Source organism: Ailuropoda melanoleuca, chromosome 7 (genome assembly GCF_002007445.2).
Source record: "Ailuropoda melanoleuca isolate Jingjing chromosome 7, ASM200744v2, whole genome shotgun sequence".
In the NCBI taxonomy this organism is placed as follows: Eukaryota; Metazoa; Chordata; class Mammalia; order Carnivora; family Ursidae; genus Ailuropoda; species Ailuropoda melanoleuca.
The window spans coordinates 109,719,220-109,732,101 of record NC_048224.1 but is presented as its reverse complement, the minus strand read 5'-3'; the positions used below and the strand labels follow the sequence as shown (position 1 = coordinate 109,732,101).

At 36.9% G+C, this 12,882-nt stretch overlaps 1 protein-coding gene across 3 annotated transcripts in view; it reads left to right on the top strand.

The window, feature by feature from the left end:
* Positions 1-12,882, top strand: part of TBC1D4 (TBC1 domain family member 4) — a 189,111-nt gene that overhangs the window by 91,694 nt on the left and 84,535 nt on the right. The window lies entirely within an intron of this gene.

Sequence of the window (12,882 nt, the reverse complement as noted above, 5' to 3'; positions counted from 1 at the left end):
ACAGTCTTTGATCTCATCCTTCTTGCGATATTGAAAATTGTCATCCTCACTTTCTTGATTCAGTTAAGATGATTTAGTGAGTGGGTTAAGTAAATCTGCAAAATCTAGGGCAGTTTCTTATCAGTAAAATGAGGATAATAATAGAATTATCTCAAAGGATGGTTCTGAGGATTAAAGGAGATAAAATATATAAAGCATTTAGAACAGTACCTGGCATATAACAAATACTTGATAAATGTTAGCTATTTTTAACTAGAAAGTGCACCAAGTATAACTCCATAGCAAATATTATCTATAAAGAGCTAACTTTCCTGAATAGTCAGTTACAAATTTTTCATGTACTTAAATTAGCAGCGGTCATGCAAAGGCTGTTATCAGCTCTTCTTTTTAGAGTGGGCACCTGCTTTTCTGGTGGCCTTCATAATTTGATTAAAACTGGTTTCCCAAGTGAAAGCACTCGGGTTCAGGCAAGAACCTGTTTGGTTTTCTCATTTAGGAAGGTGAGCAGACTCACCATTTTCTTGATTATTTGTTTGCTTATTCATTCATTCACTCATTCATTTTGCAAACATATATTAAGTGTGAGCTATATGTAGTAAGCCTCCTGCTGGGGATAGAGAAAGGTGTGAGACACAGCTGTGGGAGAGAGATGCTTTGGGGTGGCTAAATATAGCACGGTAAGTGCTCTTCCAGGGAAGCCCTGAGTGCCAAGGGTGATTTGGAGGGGTGTGTTGCTGCTACTGGGCTCTAGGGTCAAGCACCAGTTGGAAAGGGCGAGGGAGGGAAGTTTTTCTGAGGGGAATTGTGTTAGCCAGGGGAAACTATGGGCAAAAGGGCTCCTAGGCTGAAGAGCAGAGTGGCTTTTTTCTTCTACCCTGTTCCGTGTTCTCTCAGCACCTCTTACCATCTGCTGATATGCCCTAGAGGCAGTGCATGGAGGATTTATTAGTGATTTTTTTGTTGTTGTTTTTCACATTCTATTCACTAGTCTAAAAGACAGCATATGTGTTTATCCAGTATTTATAGGTCACCAAAATTTTTAGGAATATTTAATAGCGGCAAAGAGATTTCAGAACATTTTAATGTAGGTTCTTTTAACCATACTGGAATGTGTTTTTAAATTTAAACATTATTTTTGTTTGTTTACTTCAGAAATGTTGAAGGAATACTCTTCCTTAAATTCTTTTTTCTGAATCAACCCACAAACTTGTAGATGAATCATAAGAAAGCCACTTAACAGGTATCTGTATAAAGAAGTCTTTTATTGTAATTGAATTTTCAAATCTTTGGGCCCATATTTGCATCTTTTGCAATGGGTTTTTGTTCCTGGTTTTCTGTTTTTGTTTATGTTTTGTTATCAGTATTTTTTTTCTTTATCTTTTCATTGTGCCAAATTGAAGTCGAGTATTTGAGACACTGGAAAGTTACTGTCAGGTTGATTTGATGCAATGCTTCTGGGCTGTGCAGAAAGGAGTATGTTAGTTCACTGGTGATAACTTTAGAAATGGTTTAAATGATGGAGAGCAGTAGATTAGAAAGAATAGTTCAGGGAAGCTGACAGACTGTGTGCCCAGGAAATACATAATGAGATGAGAGAGAGTACTAGGCAAGGAATTTAGAATCTTAGACACAAGACAAGAAGATGGATTATATACAAGTCAGAATATAATAAGTACCACGAGGATAAAAACAACGTTTTAGCAGTTCATTTGATAAATATTTATTTAGTGCTTACTGTATGGTATGGGTGGGAGTGAGATCATTTCTACTTAAAGAATTCAGAATAGGGTTTGCATAGAGTTCATTTCAGTTAACTTGACCTTGAGGGATACGTAGGGAATAGAATTAGAATTCTAATTTCTAAAGCAACGCTGTTCAGTTAAAATATAATGTGAGCCATATATGTAACTTAAAACATTCTAGTAACTATATGAAAAGCAAAAAGAAACAGGTGAAATTAATTCTAGTATACTTTACTTAACCCATGTCCAAAATATTATAATTTAAACATGTAATCAGAATAAAAAATTATTAATGAGATATTTATTACATTTTGGTAGAAAGTCCTTGAGATTCACTAGGTATGTTACATTTCCAGCACATCTCAACTCAGAAGCTAAATTTGCACTGGAAGTATTGGATCTATATTTAGAGTTCATTAAACTTAACATTTGAGAAAGAAGATTGACATACACAATTTGTTCCAATCATACTTCAAAGTTTTCTAGTACCTGAATAGGGAATCTGTTTTAAAATTTGCATGTCAATTAATTAAAATTACTTGAAATTAAAAATTTTTTTCCTTGGTCGTACTAGGCTTGTTTCCAGTGCACAGTAGCCACTTATGACTAGGAAGTAACCAGTTGGGACTAGATGGTTCTAAATGATTGAAAAGAATGCTTTTGTGGGTAGATCAGCACATGCAGAGACCTCTCCTTTTGCGGGGTTGGAAAACAAAGTACGAAAACAAATGGCATAGCAGTTATTCTTGTAGGACTTCAGCTCTCGTAAATGCTGTATTTCCCAGGGACAACGTGGGGCATATTTGACATGGAGCTGCCTCGCTCTGTCTGAAGCAGATGGTGCTCCACTCCACCCTGGGAGGAGTTTTTGATAATTAGCAGCTGGGGAGGAGCAGGAGGACCCTACTGTGTTACAATGAAGGTATAACGTTCACACTTTAAATCAGCCACAGATGTTTATATTATACCTACGCTCTACTGCTTATGAAGTCAGACGTCTAAATATATACTCCAAAAGATTAAAACGAAAAGTTACAGACAACACAGTTAACTCCCAGCTGCTCAGTAAATTCTTGTAACGTGATAAATGCTGGCTTAAAAGGTGACTGTTCCCTGTGCTTGTCATACTGGAATGAGTTGACTATATTTTCCAAGATAAAACATAATTAAGAATTAAATTTATGTTAATTGTATTTATTAATTGGTCTAGGATTGCTTTGTGTTTGCACCAGAAGAGTACATGCAGGAGCCTATCACAGTTTGAAATTGGTTTTAGGTGGTCATTTGTGGATTGCTGTCCCATTACTATCTCTACAGACCTATAAAAGTTTACATAAAGAACACCAGACTAACATGACTCTATTCAGAAAAAATGCTTATAAATTTCAGTGATGACTGTAGATGTAGCTTCCTGATACAATTATCGGAAGTGCTTTATTATCTTTGAGTGAGAAGCTATAGTCCTATGACTGTCCTTGAGGGTTGATCAGAAGGTTTTTGGTTTCTTCAATTTGGGAAAGTTTCAGAACAATTAGATCAGTCTCACTTTTTTTTTTTTTGTAAGATTTTTATTTATTTATTTGAGAGAGAGAGCACACACCAGCAGGGAGAGGGGCAGAGGGAGAAACAGACTCCCTGCTGAGCGGGGAGCCCAATGTGAGGCTTGATCCCAGGACCCCAGGATCACGACCTAAGCCAAAGGCAGACGCTTAACCGATTGAGCCACCCAGGCACCCTAGATCAGTCTTATCTTTATTAAGTGCATTATTTCTGCAGCTTTGACATGAGCCCTTTCTTTTCAGAATGATTGCATGATTTAAATACTCTGACATATCTGTCCCTAGTTTTTCTTTGTTGAAGAGCTCTGACTGACGCTTTTTCTCTGATGGATCATTGACAATTATGGCAGGAATCCAAGTTGTTCCTGATGTTTGTTCTCCCTTAGTAATGGAATTCTACTCTAGGTAATGGCCATTCAGAGTCAGGATGACAGTTCTTAGCCTCTCTTGCTGCTAGGAATTACTCTAGTTTCTACCAGTAGGATGCAAGTAGGATTTTTGTGTGGCAGCTTTTTAAAGAAAGTGTTCTTTATTTGTGTGTATGTATGTGTTGTGAGGGCCGTGCCCCTTGCTTTCTTTTTCTCCTCATTCATTCTTTCTTCATGTCCTGCTGCCTGGGATTCATTTGCCACTATTTGGACCATGGGGTCAAGGCCCCTCAAATTCAGAACAAGCAGATAGAAGGAACCTGCATTTTTGATATTTAATGACGTGATGAAGTACCGAAACAAGCCCATACTATACATGGGACTTTAATGTGAGAGGCCCTGCACTGTGGTCTACGCTATGGGGGATGGAGAGATTGGGCTGGGGGAGGGTGCAAGGATCAGCAGCATCCTCTGGAACCACTTGTCTTAAGGTTGTTGCTATTTAGATAAAACAGTGCCTAGTTCAGCTGATAAATCATTCATAAATGATTTATGGTAAGAATCATCCTTTTTTAAAAAAGATTTTTAAAAAAATATTTATTTATTTGACAGAGAAAGAGAGAGAACGCACTCACAAGCAGGGAGAGCAGCAGGCAGAGGGAGAGGGAGAAGCACGCTCCTTGCAGAGCAGGGAGCCTGATGTGGGGCTCAAATCCAGGACTCTGGGATCGTGACCTGAGCCACCCAGGCGCCCCTCATCTTTTCCTTTCTTGAAAGTAGTCCATGTATAAAAAAAACAAAGATCACTAGTTTGCTTTAAATTTGCTTTCTGACTTTGAAGTTGTGAATTTTGGCAAGACACAGCTCAGATCTTATTTTTGGAATTTTTATGAAAATGAATTCTGGCCACATTATCATACTATACAGGCAAATTATTAGTAGCCATTGAACAGATTTCCTGAATTTCTTTTATCTTCAATCATGTTGATTGTAATGTCAGCACTGAAGCATTGGCTGTAATTATGAATTCATTTAATAGAGAGGTGGAATATCATTTTGAGTATTAGAAAATGAAGGCCATTATATTATGAAAAATGTTTCAGTGTCACATACTCTATTTAAAATTCTGAAGTGAGAGTTTTCTTTAAAGAATTAAAATTTGGCAGTTAAATGTTTGACATACATGAAATTTGATAAGTAAAAATACTTTTTTTGGTGAGAGGTGGGGGAACTTTGATATATTGTGTTACCAAAATTTACTTGAAATCTTAACAAAATCATGGAAGATCAATTAATTGAAAGGTAGTGGTGTCATGTGATTGAGTCGTGTTGAAGGGGATAGGAGATCTCTGTCTACAGGGCATGTTTTAGGGCAAAGGCTAGTTATGACAGGGCACTCTTCCAGGTGGCTTTTAGGCAACATGGTGACATTTGGGAGACTTCAAAGGTAGAGATTTATTGCTTTGGAAGTACTATATTTTTGAATCTGGTTTCAACCAAATGTCCGTGAGGTGCACAGAAGGAATATTTTCTTCAGGACTCAAACGCTCAAACTTCCTATTGTTTTCTGCAGTCAATCAAAAATGGGATTGAGTCACCTAAGTCATCATATGCTGTTCCTTTGGTATCATTTAGCCAGTCCACACAAGGCACATGGGGTGGGGGTGGGAAGGGGGTCTTTGATATTTAATGAACAAAGAAGAATATCTTTAAAAAAGCTAACATGAGCTCTGGAAAAAAGTATTTTTTTAAAAAAGATTTTATTTATTTATTTGACAGAGAGAGAGACAGCCAGCGGGAGAGGGAACACAGGCAGGGGGAATGGGAGAAGGAGAAGCAGGCTCCCAGCAGAGGAGCCTGATGTGGGGCTCGATCCCAGGACTCTGGGATCACGCCCTGAGCCGAAGGCAGACGCCTAACGACTGAGCCACCCAGGCGCCCCTGGAAAAAAGTATTTTCTGATCAGAAAATTTTCTAGGTGATGTTCACCATAGTTACAAATAAGAAGAAAGAATGAGGGCCAGAAATGCAAGTCTTGCTGTAAGATTTTATCGCACATGCTAATTTTTTTCATTGTACTAGGAGCAACTGTATCAGGCACACTCCTTTATGACTTATGTTGTTTACAGGAGTTGAAATCTACTCTGGGGTTGGACACAGCGCAGTCTAGAGCTCCAATATGAATAGTCACTGTGTGGAGACCGTACCTTTCTTTCACCCACGGAAGTGCTAGTCAAGGTTAGGGATTAGGCTTCTGATTGCTTGCTAGTGCCCTTCTTTCCAGCCTAATATTGGAAAGAAGTGAATGTATATTTTCCTTTTTATCGTAGAGTGGCCAGCAGTTGGGACTTTCTTCTTTGAAGAAGGGAGACCTATGCACATTTAGTAGTTAACGTGTGCAGATAACTGATGACTCTGAAAAAAAGTTCAAGGATGTCATATTATTTTCATTTGCAAGGCGAAAAATTCTGTTGTGGTGGTATAAATATCTGAAGCCATACAGAATGCCAAGACAAAAATAGGTTTCTGAGAAAGGCATGGTGTTTTTTTTTTTTCTTCCTGATAATATTACAGCTTTATCTACTGATCTCAGCCAGAGCTTGTCTGTCCAGTTCCCTCTGGGTTTAGCCTTCGCTCCCTTCCCTCTTTTTCCCAGGACCATTCTATTTCCCAACTAAGCCTTGCTCAAAAAGTCTTCCCCTCATTAGTTCAGACATTTCATAAGTTAAAACTACTAAGTGTCCAGTTTTAGCATTTTGTTTAGATGGCTTTGTACTTTCATATATCATGATAATGGACCAAGACCTATCTTTCTTACTATGTTTATTGTGTTCTGTTCGAAAATATTTAACAGAGTCAACGTTATCAAGTGCTGGTTTTGATATATTCTAGTTTTTTTCAGTCTAACTTTATTTGAAGACTTATTAATTTTATTGCTAAACTTTCCAGTCAGTTAATATGTCAGTTAATTTATTTTCCAGTGTTTAATTTTATAAGTGAGAATGGGAGCAATAGTAATAATGTTTTACAAACAGTGGCATTTTTTTCAGTATTACAAAAGACAATTTTTTTTTTTCTTTTTTCCCTTAGGTAAACTAGTTCATGTAGGAAAGCTCCCTCTAGTGTTTCCTAGAGCAAATACAAATGGTATTGGACTATTTTTTTTTTTTTTTAGAAGACTAAATTTTTTAAAGCAATTTGGGGTTCAGAATAAAATTGAGAGGAAGGTACAGAGATTCTCCAGATACCCTAGCTACCCTCATTATCAGCGTGACTGATGAGAATTGTGTATTTGTTACCAAGGATGAACCTACATTGACAACATCGTGATCACTTAAAGTAAATGGTTTACTTTAGTCTTCATTCTTGGTGGGGTGCATTCTTTGGGTTCAAATTTATAATGACATATATCCATCATGATAACACCATACAGAGTATTTTCACTGCCCTAAAATTCTCTGCTCTGCCCAGTCACCCTACCTATGCCCTCCCACGCTTTCTTATTGTCTCCATAGTTTTGCCTTTTCCAGAATGTCATATAGTTGGAATCATACAGCATGTAGTCTTTTCAGATTGGTTTCTTTCACTTATTAATATGCCTTTAAGGTTCCTCCATGTCTTTTCATGGCTTAATAGCTCATTTCTTTTTGGCAATGAATAATGTTCCATTGTCTGGATGTACCACAATTTATCCATTCACATACTGAAGGGCATCTTGGTTGCTTCCAAGTTCAATTATGAATAAAGCGTCTATAAATATCAGTGCACAGGTTTTTGTGTGAATAGATGTTTTCAACTCCTTGGAGTAAATACTAAGGAGAGTGATTGCTATATAGTAGGATAAGAGTATGTTTAGTTTGTTAAAAACCAGTATTTTTAATTTTGTAAAAAAATCATCAAATTCTTCCAAAGTGGCTGTACCATTTTAAATTCTTACCATCAATGTACAAGCGTTTCTTTTGCACCAGCATTTGGTGTTCATATTGTTCCAGATTTTGGCCATTCTAATAGCTATGTAGTGGTATTTCATGGTTGTTTTAATTTGCATTTCCCTAGTGACATATGTGGAATATCTTTTGGTATGCTTATTAGCCATCTATTTATCTTTTTTGATGAGGTGTCTGTTAAGGTTTTTGGCCAATTTTTTTAATCAGGTTGTTTGTTTCTTATAGTTAAGTTTTAAGAGTTCTTTGTATATTTTGGATGATAGTCCTTTAGAAGAAGTGTCTTTGGCAAATATTTTCTCCCAGTCTATAGCTCTCCTAATAATGTGTTTGTAGAACAGAAGTTTTTAATTTTAATAAAATCTATCTTATTAATTATTTCTTTCATGGATCATGTCGTTCATGTCGTATCTAAAAAGGTATCACTATACCCAAGATCATCTAAATCTCCTATGCTATCTTGGAATTTTATGTGTTTGCATTTTGCATATAGGTATATAATCCATTTTGAGTTAATTGAGTTTGTGAAGGGTTTACTCTGTGTCTAGAGTTTTTTTGCATGTCCAGTTCCAGTACCATTTGTTAAAGAGACCATCTTTGCTCCATTGTACCGTCTTTACTACTTTGTCAGAGATCAGCTGACTATATTTATGTGGGTTTATTTCTACGCTGTCTATTCTGTCGCATTGATCTATTTGTCCATTCTCTCACTAACACCATACTGTCTTTATTACTGTAGTAATAAAGTAATACGGCAAGTCTTGAAGTTGGATAGTGTCAGTCTTCCAGTTTCGCTCTTCTCCTTCAGTATTGTCTTAGGCGTTCTGAGTTGTTTGCTTCTCCATATAAATTGTACAGTCAGTTTACAATCAGTTTACAATCAGTTTATCAATATCCATAAAATAAGTTTCTGGGATTTTGATTGGGGATTGAATTGAATCTATAGATCAAGGTGGGAAGAACTGACCTCTGGACAATATTGAGTTCTTCCTAATCATAAATATGGACTCTCTCCCCATTTATTTAGTTTTTCTTTCATTAGATTCATCAGGGTTTTGTGGTTTTTCCCATATAAAATTTGCACATATCTTGTTAGATTTATACCTATGTATTTAATTTTGGGGGGGATGTTAATGTAGATAGTATTTTGCTTTTAATTTCAAATTCCCCTTCTTCATTGCTGGCATATAGGAAAGCAAATGACTTTTGTATATTAACTTTATATCCTGTAACCTTGCTATAATCACTTATTCTGGGAGAGTGAGAGGTTTTTTTTTTTTTTTTTTTTCAGATTTTCTGCATTGACAATTATGTCATCTGAGGACAAAGACCGTTTTATTTCTTCCTACACAAAATTTATACCTTTTGTTTCCTTTTCTTCCCTATTGCATTAGCAAGGACTGATATTAAAAAGAGGAGTGGGAGGGACATCCTTGCCTTGTACTTGATCTTAGCGGGAATGTTTTCGGTTACTCCCCATTAACTATGATGTTAGGTTTCAGTTTTTTGTAGAAAGCCTTTATCAGGTTGAGAAAGTTCCCCTCTCTTACTATTTGCTGAGAGTTTTTATAATGAATAGGTGTTAAAGTTTGTCAAATGCTTTTTCTGCATCTATTAATATGATCATGTGATTTTCTTTTTTTAGTCTGCTGATATGATATATTTCTTTAATTGATTTTCAAATGTTGAACTAGTCTTTTTATACTTTTTGGGATTTGATTTGCTAATATTTTGTTAAGAATTTTTGCATCTGGGGGCGCCTGGGTGGCACAGCGGTTAAGTGTCTGCCTTCAGCTCAGGGCGTGATCCTGGCGTTCTGGGATCGAGCCCCACATCAGGCTCCTCTGACATGAGCCTGCTTCTTCCTCCCCCACTGCCCCTGCTTGTGTTCCCTCTCTCGCTGGCTGTCTCTATCTCTGTCAAATAAATAAATAAAATCTTTTAAAAAAAAAAAAGAATTTTTGCATCTGTGTTCAGGGGAGAAATTGGTTTGTAGTTTTTCTTTTCTTGTAACATCTTTGTCTGGTTCTGGTCTTAGGTTAATGCTGGCCTCATAGAATGACTTAGGAAGAATTTTCTCTGTTTCTTTCCTCTGAAAGAGATTGTAGAGAATTGGTATAATTTCTTTCTTAAATGTTTTATAGAATTCCCCAGTGAACCTATCTGGGCTTGATGTTCTCCTGTTTAGAAAATTATTAATCATTGATACAATTTCTTTAATAGAAATAGACCTATTTAGATCACCTATTCTTGTATGAGTTTTGTCATTCAAGGATTTGGTCTACTACATTTAAGATATCGAATTTATGAGAATGAAGGGATTCATAGTATTCTTTTATTATCCCTTTAATTTCCACGGGACCTGTAGGGATGTCCCTTCTTTTATTTCTGATAGTAATTTGTGTCCCCTCTTTTTCTTAGTTAGGCTGGCTAGAGGGTTATCAGTTTTGAATTGTATAAGTTGATCTCACGTAGAAAGTGATATGTTGTTGGGTAAAGGACTATGCTGCATTTGAAACTGTGAGTCTCATAGTGCCAGCTTAAAAAAATAAAAAACCTCTCTTCAGGGGTGCTTCTTATATGCCTCTATTGTATGTTATTACAGTTAAAAAAACAGAAAATTAACATTCTAGATTAAATATGTATAAGAAGTTTGACTTTCTTGTGTTAATGACTTTGCTTTTTTTCCCTTTTTGGTCATATTCATATAAATATCCATATGCAATAAAAGAAATATGGAATTATTTTTTTACAAGTGATACAAGTACTTTATAATCTGTATTACTCTTATTTAGTAAGGCATAGAATTATATTTCTTTTTCCAAAATGTATTTCTTATGTAAATATTACTTATATAGGATAGCTTCCAATCTCATCCTAGGCAGAAAAAGCAGTTTACCTACATGATTTCATTTCAGGGTACAAAATCTCTTCTAATTGCTGGCTCATTCCTGAATTTCACCTGATTACAGGTGTTCTCAAGTTCAGCCTTAGATTAAAATGCACATTTTCCCATGAAGGGGTTGTAGGGATCACATTCAACATCATCAGAGCATAGAAAGGGTAGCCTGAGAGGTCTAAAGATAATTTCACCTCACAATTTTGTCAGCCTTGAATTGCATCATTCAGTGTTCCATACTGTGCATATCTTCTTCCCCATCATCACTTCAGCTGATGGTCGTGCTTTCTATTTTACTTAGGAAATGAAAGTAATCAGAGGAGAAATTCTCCATGCCCCCCCCACCCCATCTTCCTGCATCTGTGCCTTTATATTTTGCCTTTCCCTTTGAGGTGCACTGTCCATGTCCCTGGGTCAGTTCAGACCCTTCCAGTGTGCTCTAGATGCTGCCTCCTCTTGCCTACTTAAGGACATTGCCAGCAATTCTTCTTCCTCCAGACCATCAGTTTCCCATTCATTACTGGATATTCTCTGTTGGAGCTGTCATTTCGTACATCTATGAAAGAACCCCCTTTTGACTCACTTGTTGTACCTGCAGCTGCTGCCCTAATAGGTTTCCCGCACCTAGTGTTTTGGATTCTGTGCCTGGAATTTTCTTTGGAACCTACTCCAATAAGAACTTTGCCCTCTGAGTTTGAGAAGTTCTTTGTAGATCTTGGATACTAGTCTTTTATCTGTAGTTGTCATTTGCAAATATATTCTCCCATTCCGTGGGCTGCCTCTTAGTTTTTTTGACTGTTTCCTTGGCTGTGCAGAAGTTTTTTATCTTGATGAAGTCCCACAAGTTCATTTTTTCTTTTGTTTCTCTTGCCTTTGGAGATGTGTCATGAAAAAGTTGCTGTGGCCGATGTCAAAGAGGTTGTAGCCTATGTTCTTTTCTATGATATTGATGGATTCCTGTCTCACATCGAGGTCTTTCATCCATTTGGAGTTTATCTTTGTGTATGGTGTGAGAGAGTGGTTAAGTTTCATTCTTTTGTATGTAGCTGTCCAGTTTTTCCAGCACCATTTATTGAAGAGACTGTCTTTTTTCCACTGGATGTTTTTTCCTTCTTTGTCAAAGATTAGTTGCCCAAAGAGCCGAGGGTCCATTTCTGGAGTCTCTACTCTGTTCCACTGGTCTACGTGTCTGTTTTTGTGCCAGTACTATGCTGTCTTGGTGATCACAGCTTTGTAGTATAGCTTGAAATCCGGCATCTGTGATGCCCCCATCTTTGTTTTCTTTTTCAACAATTCCTTGGCGATTCGGGGCCTTTTCTGGTTCCATACAAATTTAAGAGGTGTTTATTCCAGTTCTTTGAAAAATGTCATTGGTATTTTGATTGGAATGGCATCGAAAGTGTAGATTGCTCTGGATAGCATAGACATTTCAACTATGTTAATTCTTCCGCATGAGCATGGAATATTTTTCCATCTTTTTGTGTCTTCTTCAATGTCTTTCAAGAGTGATTTGTAGTTTCTAGAATATAGATCCTTTACGTTTCTGGTTAAGTTAATTCCAAGATAACGTATGATTTTTGGTGCTATTGTAAATGGAATGGATTCCCTAATTTCTCTTTCTTCAGTCTCATTGTTCGTGTATAGAAATGCAACTGATTTCTGAGCATTGATTTTGTATCCTGCCACATTACTGAATAATCAAATCAANATCATAAAATGGGCAGAAGATATGAACAGACACTTTTCCAATGAAGACATACAAATGGCTAACAGACACATGAAAAAATGTTCAAAATCATTAGCCATCAGGGAAATTCAAATCAAAACCACGTTGAGATACCACCTTACGCCAGTTAGAATGGCAAAAATGGACAAGGCAGGAAATAACAAATGTTGGAGAGGATGTGGAGAAAGGGGATCCCTCTTAAAATGTTGGTGGGAATGCAAGTTGGTACAGCCACTTTGGAAAACAGTGTGGAGGTCCCATAAAAAGTTAAAAATTGAGCTACCCTATGATCCAGCAATTGCACTACTGGGTTTTTGCTCCAAAGATACAGACGTAGTGAAGAGAAGGGCCATATGCACCCCAATGTTCATAGCAGCATTGTCCACAATAGCTAAATCGTGGAAAGAGCCGAGATGCCCTTCCACAGATGACTGGATTAAGAAGATGTGGTCCGTATATACAATGGAATATTACTCAGCCATCGGTATGAACGATTACACAACATTTGCAGCAACATGGACAGGAGTGGAGGAGATTATGCTAAGTAAAATAAGTCAAGCAGAGAAAGACAATTAATATGGTTTCACTCATTTATGGAACGTAAGAAATAGGAAGATCGGTAGGAGAAGGAAGGGAAGAATGAA